A 7,187-nucleotide genomic window follows, 5' to 3' on the forward strand; every position below is an offset into this window, starting at 1 on the left:
TTCATGGTTCTGATTTGCATTTCCCTGATGATTAGTGATGTTGAGCATCTTTTCATGTCCTGTTGGTCAGCTGTATGCTTTCTTTAAAAAATGTCTATTTAGTTATGCTTCCCATATTGTAATTAGATTGTTTTTTTGTTATTGAATTATATAAATTATTTATCTACTTTGGATATTAACCTCTTAGACAATATATGGTTTGCAAATATTTTTTCCCATTCTGTAGGTTCTTCTTCATTTTGGGAGGGTAGTTATTTTGCTATCCCAAAGTGTTTTAGTTTGATGTCCCACTGGTTGATTTTTGCTTTTGTTGCTTGTGCTTTGGTGTCATATAAAATAAAAAACAAAAACAACAACATTGTCTACACTGATATCAAAGAGCTTCCTCATTATGTTTTCTTCTACGTGTTTTATGGTATCCGGTCTTAATGTTTAAGTCTTGAATACATTTCAAGTTAATTTTAGTGATTGGTGTAAGATAGGCATTCAATTTTATTTTTCTTCATGTGGTGATCTAATTTCCCCAACACCATCTGTTCTTTCCCCACTGAGTGTTCTTGGCTCCCTTCTCAAACATTAGCTCACTATGTATACAGGGATTTATTTCTGGGCTCTCTATTTTGTTCCATTCATCTATGTCTCCATTTTTATGCCAGTACCATACTGTTTTAATTACCATGACTTCATAGTATAGTTTAAAATCAGAACGCGTGGATGCCTTCAGCTTTCCTCCTTTTCATGGTTGCTTTGGTTATGCAAGGCCTTTTCTGGCTCCATACAAATTTTAGGATATTTTTTCTATTTATGTGAACAAATGCCATTGGAATTTTGATAGGGATTCATTGAATCTATAGATAGCTTTAAGTAGTATAAATATTTTAACATTAATTCTTCTGACCTATGACTATGGGATAAATTCCTACTTGTTTGTATCTTTAATTTCTTTCATGAAAGACTTGCAGTTTTTATTGTTTAGGTCTTTTGGGGTTTTTTTCCCAGTTTTATTGAGACATAAAACTTAAACATATAGCACTGTGTAAGTTTAAGGTGTACAGCATAATGACTTTTCATATATTGTAAAATGATTACCACAATAAGTTTAGTTAACATTTACTATATCATAGAGCTATAAAATAAGAAAAGAAAAAAAAAAGGTTTTTTCATTTTGATGAGAATTCTTAGGATTTACTCTTAACAACATGGTGTTAGCTATAGTCATCATGCTGCACTTTCATCCTCAGTACTTCTTTATCTTATAACAAGAGGGTTGTACCGTCTGACTTCCGTTAGGATCCTCCTCCCCCCAACTTCATTCAATTCCCACTCTTTCATTTTTTTCATTACATTTATTTCTAGTACTTATTGTTTTTGATGCTATTGTGAGTAGGATAGTTTTTTTAATTTCTTTTTGAGCTGTTTCTTTGTTAGTGTATAGAAAAACCACTGACTTCTGTATATTGATTGTACATGTTGCCACTTTACTGAATGTGTCTATTAGTTCCAACAGTGTTTTGGTTGAATCTTTACACGTCTCTATAAATAAAATCATATCATCTACAAACAATGGCAGTGTTACTCTTTTCTTTCTGATTTGGGTGTCTGTTCTTTCTCTATCATGCCTTTCTGTCTCCTTGTGGAACTAGGTTATTCTCATATTTGTTCTTTTGCTGAAATTTCATAGACCATATAAGGCTTTCTTCATTCTTTTTCATCCTTTTTTTGTTTTGTTTTGCTCTAACTGGGTTACTTCAAAATTTTGTTCTTCAGCTCATGCATTCTGTCTTCCACTTGCTTTACTCTCCCTCACATGCTGTCTACAGCATTTTAAAAATTTCATCTGTTGAATTCTTCAGCTCCAGAATTTGTTTGGTTCCTTTTTATGATTTCTATCACTTTGATAAATATCTCATTTTGTTTACATGTCTTCTTCTCTTCTTCCTAATCTCAATGAGCTGTCTGAGTTGTGTGTGTGTTTTCTTAACTCATTGAGTTTCTTCAAAACATGTATTTTGAATTATCAGCCACATTGCAAAATTCTATGCTCTGAGCTTGATTATTGGAGAAATGTTTCCTTTTGGTAACAACAACTTTGGTAACAAGTTTTGGTAACAAAACTTCCTAGATTTTACATTGTTGCTGTTTCATTTGAAGTAGCAGTCACCTCCTTAAATCTTTTTTTTTTTTAGTGTGTGTGTGTGTGTGTGTGTGTGTTTTCTTTATTGATTAAGGTATTACATATGTGTCCTTACCCCCCCCATTGGTACCCCCCCACACCTTCACCCCAACTCATGCCCTCACTCCCCTGGTGTCTATGTCCATTGGTTAGGCTTATATGCATTCATACAAATCCTTTTGGTTGATCTCTCTAGTTAGTTGCCTTCAGATGGGATTTTTTTCCCCACCTTCTGGATTTTCCAGATGGTGGCACTATAAACTAATTTTGTGGTTTCTCCCTAGCCCAGAGATCCTGGTTAGTTTTTCTGATAGCATTTATTTACTGACTTGCTGTTGCCACTGTGCTTGGGAGGGCATACAAGAGGCCAGCTGCAGAGTGGTGGGAGATTTGGTTAAACATTTTAGGTGCTGGTGGTGCCTGCAGACCTGGTGAATAGACAGATTCCAGGGTGAGGGACTCCCAGAGCATCCTGATCAGACTTCCTACTGAAGTCCTGAGCAACTTCCCCAGTCCTGGAAGCTCCACCTCAGTATTCTTCCCTGCTTGTTGGAGAGAAACAGGTTTCTCCAGCTGCTTTCAGCCCAACTGTGGAAGCCAGGCACTCCCTCTCCTCCCCTTCTCCATCCCTCCCCCCCCCCCCCACTCTGCCCCCAGAGTCTGAGTGGGGGTGCAGCATTGCTTTGGCTGAGGGGAGAGGTGGGGGATGGTGGATAGAGCTTTTTTTTATCCTCACAAGAGGATATTTTTCCATTGATTTTTAGAGAGAGTGGAAGGGAGAGGGAGAGACAGAAACATCAATGTGAGAGAGACACATCCATTGTTGCCTCCTGCACACAGCCTGCAACTGAGGTACATACCCTTGACCTGAATCGAACCCGGAACCCTTCAGTCCCTAGGTCAGTGCTCTATCTACTGAGCCAAACTGGCTAGGGCTAAGAAAATTTCTCTTATCAAGCAACTATAGCTATCAATATAGCTTTTTTTGTCCATTGGCATGTTGGAATCTCCCCTCTGGAAGGCTGGACTTCTGCAAATTCTCTCTCATTTCTGGTTATCTGTCCAGGTGAGCAGGTGAGCATTCTCCAGATTTTTTCCCCAACAGTGGGGAGAGGAGTTTAGGTAGGTTTGCTGGCTCTTCTGATTTTGCAGTCCATACCAAGGCCTGTCTGCTTATTACCATGCACACCGATTGGGGAGACAAACCCCCCACCTCGGTTTCCAGCATAGGTGCTGGATCCCACACTCCACAAAGGGGTTTATGTTCATGGGTGGATTTTTACTTTATTCTCTAAAAGCGGGGACAAAAAGGAGGAATGTCTTATGCTGCTGTGATGCCGAGGTCACTCACACCTATTGTTTATTATATGATTAATATTTATTTATTAAATGGTGACTAACATTGCTTTTTGAATGCCAAACCTTGCATTCCTAGAATAAATACCACATGATCATGATATACTATTCTTTTTATACACGGCTGTATTTGTTTCACTAAATTAAAAAAATAATTTTTGCATCTGTGTTCCTTAGGGATATCAGTCTGTAGCTTTATTTTTCCCCCCAAAGTCTTTGTTTGGTTTTGGTATCAGTGTTATGCTAGCCTCATAATATGAGTTGGAAAAAATCCCCTCCTTTTCAATACTTTTGGAAGAGTCTGTTTAAAATTGGTGGTGTGTTCTTAGATGTTTGATAAAATTAACCAGCGAAGCCAATACTTTTTTGTGTGAAGTTTGTAAATTATGGGTCCAATTTTTAAGTAGATATCTCTATGCAGTTTTGCTATTTCTTCTTGAGTGTCTTTCACAACAGTTGTAAATTTCATCTAAGTTATAAAATTTGTTGGCATCAATTTTTATTCATAATACTTTATTATTATTATTTTAATGCCAGTAGGATCTATGAGAAAGTCTGCACTTTCATTTCTGATACAGATAATTTGTGTACTCTTTTTCCCCCTCCTTAATCTGGCTTTCTCTTCAAAGAAACATCTTTTGGTTTTATTGATTTTCACATTTTATTTTACTGATTTCTGCTTTTATCTTTATTATTTTCTTCTTTCTGCAAACTTTGGGTTTATTTGCTCCTGTTTTTCTAGTTTGTTAAGGTAGAAACTTGGATCATTAATATGAGAATTTTCTCTTCTATAATTAGTGTTTAATGCTATGAAATTCCTTCTAACCATTGTTTCTGCTGAATCTAACAAAATTTTTTGTGCATTTGTGTTTATTAAGTTAAAAATTGTAAATTTGTTTAAGTATTTTTGAGCTATAGGGGTTTATACAAGTGTGTTGTTTAATTTCTGAATATTTAGGAATTTCCTAGATTTCTTTTCATTATTGATTGCTAATTTAAGTTTATTGCAATCAGAGAACATACTTTATGTAATTGAGGCTTGTTTTATGGAAAAAAAAAAAAGGTCTATCTTGGTGAATGTCTGTGCATTTGAAAAGAATGTGTATTCTGCTCTTGTTGGTTGGACTGTCAATTAGATCTAATTGATGAAGTTTTCTATATATGTATAGATTTTCTGTCTACTTGTTCTATCAATTACTGAGAGATCATTGTTGAAATTTTCAATTACAGTAGTAAATTTGTCCACTTAATATCTATGGATCTGTGGGTCTCTCTTTAGTTCCGTTGATTTTTGCTTCCTGTATTTTGAAACTCAGTTGTTAGGTCAGTTACAGGTGCATATACACTTAAGATTGATAAGTTCTCTTGAGAGTTGGCTTCTTTGGAGTCTTTTGATCATTTACAGTAATGCAAGTGGATTAAATCTATATTCTTGCCATAATTTTTTTTTTTTGGTAGATGTTCATCTACTCATTGTTTCTCTTTTCTCCCGATTTCTTTGAATTTGTTATTTTTCATGTTTTCATTTTATTTCCCTTTTGGGCTGAAGAAGCATACCTCTTTGTTTTAAAATTTTGTGATTACTTTAGAGTTTACAATATATATCTTTAATTATCATTAATAACTAAATTATCACAATATTAAAGATAAATGTTTTATCAATTCACATGTTTTCAAGCACCTTGTCATAGTGTGCTTTCATTTTATATTTGATCACATAACACATTCTCTAAGCATTTTACTATAGTATACATCCATTTTATCTTTCTCTGCCTATGTGTTATTGTTTTCATACATTTACTTCTCCATATGATATAAAGCACACAACATTTTTTTTTAGTTTTTAATTACAGTTGGCATTTAATATTATATTAATTTCAGGTGTAGACATTTATATAACTTACAAAGTGATCCCCCAATAAGTCTTTCACCCACCTGACAATATTACAATATTACTGACTATACTGTATTACTGTATTACAGTATTACAATATTACTGACTATATTCCCTATGCTGTACTTTACATCTCATGACTATTCTGTAACTACCAATTTGTACTTCCTATCCCTTCGCCTTTTTCATCCTCCCCCTAAACCCCTCGCATGTGGCAATTATCAGTCTGTTCTCTGAATATTTGAGTTTGCTTCTGTTTTGTTTTTTCATTTATTTTATGTGTTTTTTAGATTCCACATATAAATGAAATCATATGGTATTTTTCTTTTTCTGTCTAACTTATTTCACTTAGCATAATACCTTCTAGGTTCACCCATGTTGTAAGATTTCATTCTTTTTTATGTATGAGTAATATTCCATTGTATATATGTACCACATCTTCTTCATTTATTCATCTTTTGATTGGATTATTCAATCAACTTACATTTAAAGTAATTTTTATAACTATTGAGTTATTGCCATTTATTCATTATTTTCTGATTGATTTGGAGTTCTCTGTTCCTTTCTTATTCTCTTGCTCTCTTATATGTTGATGACTTTTTGTAACGTTCTTTTAGATTCATTTCTCTTTATTTCTTGTATATCTCTTTTTGTTTTATGGTTACCATGTGCGTGGAATATACCAACCTATATTTATAGCAGTCTATTTTTAATTGATGGTTTTTACTCTCCCCATCCACATTTATGTTTTGGTCATTATTTTTAATTCTTTGTTTTTTGTTTTGCTTTTCTGTGTGTGTGTGTGTGTATTCCTTAATTTATGGTTGTAATTATATATGATCTTCCTAATTTTGCCTTTTAACCTTTATACTAGCTTTGTTGTTGGTTGATCTATTGCTTCTATTATGTGTTTACCTTTGTTTGTGAGAATTTTTTTCATTGTGATATTTTCTTAATCATCCTTTTAATTTTTCCATCTTTTTTTTTATATCTTTATTGTTGAGCATATTACAGTTATCCCCCCTTTTCTCCTATCCATCACTCCACCTGGTTCCTGCTCTGCCCCAGGCCTTCACCACCCTACTATCTGTCCTGCCCCCCTTTCTCCTTCCCTCCAAGATTCATCAGCATATTCCATGCTTCCATTACTCTGATTCTATTTTATTCACCAGTTTATTTTGTTCATTAGATTTCTTGTTCATTTATTTTGATTTTTAGATTCAATTGTTAGATTCAATTTGTTGCCATTTTATTATTCATATTTTTATTTCTTCTTCCTCTCTCCTTCTCCTTCTCCTTCTCCTCCTTCTCCTTCTCCTTCTCCTTCTCCTTCTCCTTCTCCTTCTCCTTCTCCTTCTCCTTTCCTTTCCCTTCTCCTCCTTCTTTCTTTTCTCAAAGAATGCCCTTCAACATTTCATATAATACTGGTTTGGTGGTAATGAACTCCTTTAGCTTTTTCTTGTCTGTGAAGCTCTTTATCTGACCTTCAATTCTAAATGACAGCTTTGCTGGGGAGAGTAGCCTTGGTCATAGGTTCTTACTATTCAACACTTTCAATATTTCTTGCCACTCCCTTCTGGCCTGCAAAGTTTCTGTTGAGAAATCAGCTGACAGTCATATGGGCATTCCTTGTAGGTAACTAATTGCTTTTCTCTTGCTGCTTTTAAGAGTCTCTCTTTGTCTTTAACCTTTGGCATATTAATTATGATGTGTCTTGGAGTGGACCTCTCTGGGTTCCTCTTGTTTGGGCCTCTCTGTGCTTCT

The sequence above is a fragment of the Plecotus auritus genome (genome assembly GCF_963455305.1).
Source record: "Plecotus auritus genome assembly, chromosome: 2".
NCBI classification, from domain to species: domain Eukaryota; kingdom Metazoa; phylum Chordata; class Mammalia; order Chiroptera; family Vespertilionidae; genus Plecotus; species Plecotus auritus.